This window comes from Solanum stenotomum, chromosome 7, assembly GCF_019186545.1.
Source record: "Solanum stenotomum isolate F172 chromosome 7, ASM1918654v1, whole genome shotgun sequence".
Classification (NCBI taxonomy): domain Eukaryota; kingdom Viridiplantae; phylum Streptophyta; class Magnoliopsida; order Solanales; family Solanaceae; genus Solanum; species Solanum stenotomum.
Window position 1 is genome coordinate 8,349,236 of NC_064288.1, and position 3,772 is coordinate 8,353,007.

The following is a 3,772-nucleotide window of genomic DNA, read 5'->3' on the forward strand; positions in this document are numbered from 1 at the left end:
ATGGTAGGTCTTGGGTTCATCCATTAGAGATTTTGTGTTTGAATTCTGTTATATACAAAATAATCTTTTATTAGGTAATAGATTTTTCGACAAATTCGAATTTAAACATACTTCAATATATAGATACAAGGGTGCAGTTACGACAATATTATTGCCCAACCGATTATTGAAAAGTCAAAACCTCACCATAACTACAAAATTCAATTTTTGATTGTGACTTTTAGTCTCCTATGAATATATTCATCAGTGATTGTGAAGGGAAGGCACTGTCTTTCTTATTGTATAACAAAACATGGCAGGGACTCAGTGCTGCGAGAATCCACCAGCTTTGAGCTCAAGCAGCGGACATGGATCTGTTTTTGAACTTAGAGGACTCAAAACCTACGTCTCTGGTTCTTCTGATTCCCAAAAAGCCATCCTCCTCATCTCCGACATTTTTGGTACTTACCTTTTAACCCTTTTCTCTTCTATGCATTTGGGTATCTGGGTTCTGCTCAATTTACTCTCGAGATTCATCAATTTGGTACCCGGAAGACAAACTTTTGAAAAAACAGAACTTTTTTTTTTGGAAAATATTTGGTTGGATTGTGGAAAAATCAAATTGGGTAGTGCTTTGTGAGATAATAATGTGTAAATGTTCAATGGAACAGTGGTATTATACTGTTGTTTTGTAGGAAAATGATCTTTTGTGCGGAGGTTAGTAAAGCAACCTTTGGCGTTAGGAGCTCACCTTTGTCCAAAAGTGAGGAAGTCATTTTCCCCCATTTGATGTAAAAATGGTTCTATTGCGAATATGTTTCTGGCAATGTCGGGGTATGGTGTATCGGAAACAGCCTCTCTACCTCCCAAGAGGTAGGGGTAAGGTTGGTATACGTACTACCCCTCCAAGACTCCACTTGTGGGATTACATTTCCCACGGGGTATGTTGTTGTTGTTATAATCAAACACCAGAAAATAACTTATTTTTGAAAAAACATTGCTGTAGTTTGGTTTGAGAATCTCAAAGTTCAAGCAAATAGTTCAGTACGACAAATAGTTGTTTTGCATTAGCAAGGACAAATATATGTATATGGGAGAAGGAAAAGAACTCCTCGCTTCCTTTTTCAGTACTACTTCTATCATCCTATTAGATGAGGCGTTTGCTATTTTGGAAGTTAAGTGGATCTTTCAATAGCTACAAAATTTTCAATTCTAAATGTTATGAACTAGTGTATTCTCAATGTTCTAATGTCTTGAATACTTTACAGGTTATGAAGCACCAAATCTGAGGTATGCACTGCTTCTCAAGTTCAGCTTGGAGTTGTCTAATAGTACCTTCTAAAGTTACTTTTTTCTTTTCCACTTAACTATTGTTATTTTTTCATATATTTCTATTCTAATGTTTGCACCATATGTATGCTCTTGGATGCTTCTCTGATGTCAACAACTTCATTTCTTGCTTTCTTAGATAAAAGAGTATCATATACAACTACAACTACAACAACAAACAACATACCCAGTGTAGTCGCATATAGTGGGGTCTGCGTAGAGTGTACGCAGACCTTACTCCTACCTTAGAGGTAGAGAGAACATTTCCAATAGACCCTCGGCTCGAGGGAAAAACCCCAGAAAAAGAAGTAACGGAAGTATAAGAAACATCAAAAAATAACAAAAAACAACAGATAGAAACTACAATACGATAATCAAGGTACAAGGAACAAGAGAGAAACCGAGAGAGGAGTTTGAATTACAGATTTTACGTTTATAGAAGAAAGTCTGATTTACAGATTTCAGGCGATCCACAGATCTTATCTTTATATCTTTTTCCTTACATTTCAATGGAAGAAGTTGGGATGATTGTTCTTTGCATTTTTTTTCCAGTAATTACGCTGCAAGAAGTTTCTCTTTTATCTTGGGCTGATTCCGAAACTTAACTGCTGTTTTGTAGGAAGCTTGCTGACAAAGTTGCAGCTGAGGGTTACTATGTGGTGGTTCCTGATTTTTTTTATGGAGAACCTTACAATCCTGAAAATAAGGAGAGGACTGTACAAGTCTGGTTACAATCACATGGAACAGTATGCCTTCTGATATATTTCTTCTTTTGTAATATTTCCATAGATATGCATCACGAATAAAAGGAGGCAACACCATCATTATCAGAGTTTTCCATCCATTAACTTGATCATGCCTGGGAATGTCATTGTGCGGCATTAATATTGTCAAGCTCACCGCCATGACATCCTTTTTTTTTTCCTTTGTTCTGTTAGGATAAAGGATTTGAAGATGCAAAGCAGGTTATTGCAGCTTTAAAAGATAAAGGCATATCTGCAATTGGAGCAGCAGGGTTTTGCTGGGGTGGTAAGTTGTTCAACTTTCTCTTTAAGGATTATTCATCCCTTGCTCACCTAGGATGTATAGAGTCAATTTCTTGTAGTTGTCTAAGATTCTGACCTTCTGTTTTCTTAACAGGAAAGGTGGTTGTACAACTAGCTACGTCTGAGAACATTCAAGCTGCAGTGCTATTGCACCCATCATTTGTCTCTCTGGATGATTTTAAGGGTACTGTTTTTTTTTACCAGAACCATTTGTGATTGGATTGAACTGCATCATTTTTTTTTAGGTTCTTCCTGTTTCCTTCTTTATCTCAACTTTTTCCCTCTCCCGAATGGAGCTGATGATGTATCTATTCGCAGAGGTGAAGGCACCTAACTCCTCCTGAGCTTATTATGCAGTTTAAGGAGATTTTATCATCAAAACCTGAGGTACGCGAACATTCCTATGTTTGAAAATGTCTTAATTTTAGAAACTCGACTTATCTGTGAAATAGTACACTCCCGTTTATCGGGTGGATGTATTGAGATTAGTGGATACCTGCTTCAGTGAATTTCTTTGAGTGCGTACAGAGTTCTTGATTTATCCTTCCATTTTCTTTTGTTGCTGTCCTAAAAATAAGGTAGACAGCTTTGTGAAAATATATCCTGGTGTTTCCCATGGGTGGACTGTACGATACAACGAGGAAGACAAGAAGGCTGTGCAGAGTGCTGAAGAAGGTCATCAGGATATGTTGAACTGGTTTGCCAAGCACGTCAAGTGAGTGGAAAGAACCGTAGCAGTTGAAAAGTTTGCAGTTAAAAAAGTATGAAAGTTAGCCATGATAAAAGTTATGGAGCTTAATTATGGATAAACCCTGTATGTATTGTATCTTTTGTTTAAAGAAGATTTATCTTGCTATGGTTATGTTAAATGTACTGTATGTTTAAAGATTGCTATTGCATGAACTCTAATATTGGACTTCTTTGTATGCTTTTAAGTAAAATGTATTTTAGTGGTAAACTTGTATCTTCAAATCCTGTTTTGTCAATGCCACCATTACAATGGAGTTTTGAGATTCTTCCAGGAAATCAAGAAATAAGTGTTTATATTGAAGATTTAAGTATAAATAATCAAGACTCATACGATCTTAACAGCAAAAATCATCAACTTGGAATTTCAAACAAAGTAAAAAATGGGGACAACATTTAAACACCAATCACAAGGAGGGGACACAATGCAAAATCTTGGTGTCCCCCCTTTAATTGGCCTTATGCGATACAAATTCAGATTTGATGGGTGTTGTGTGGTGCAAATACTTATTAATCAGGGCCCTAACGTAGATATCAATGGTGAATGATTAAATTGACAATCAAGGGACAACTAGTGAATAGAGATTGTAGCATGTTGTCATCTAAAGTTACATAAGATAGAGAAAGCTTTCTCAAAGAATGACAATTCGCCACATGATTAGCATATAATC

At 36.3% G+C, this 3,772-nt stretch overlaps 1 pseudogene across 1 annotated transcript; it reads left to right on the top strand.

Annotated features, from left to right (window-relative positions):
• The first annotated feature begins 219 nt into the window (after window positions 1-219).
• On the top strand, window positions 220-3,339 carry LOC125870169 (endo-1,3;1,4-beta-D-glucanase-like; annotated as a pseudogene). The gene is made up of 7 exons (XR_007446868.1): window positions 220-440; window positions 1,248-1,269; window positions 1,928-2,054; window positions 2,247-2,337; window positions 2,449-2,538; window positions 2,673-2,741; window positions 2,933-3,339. The product of XR_007446868.1 is annotated as an endo-1,3;1,4-beta-D-glucanase-like (transcript).
• Window positions 3,340-3,772: the final 433 nt, after the last annotated feature.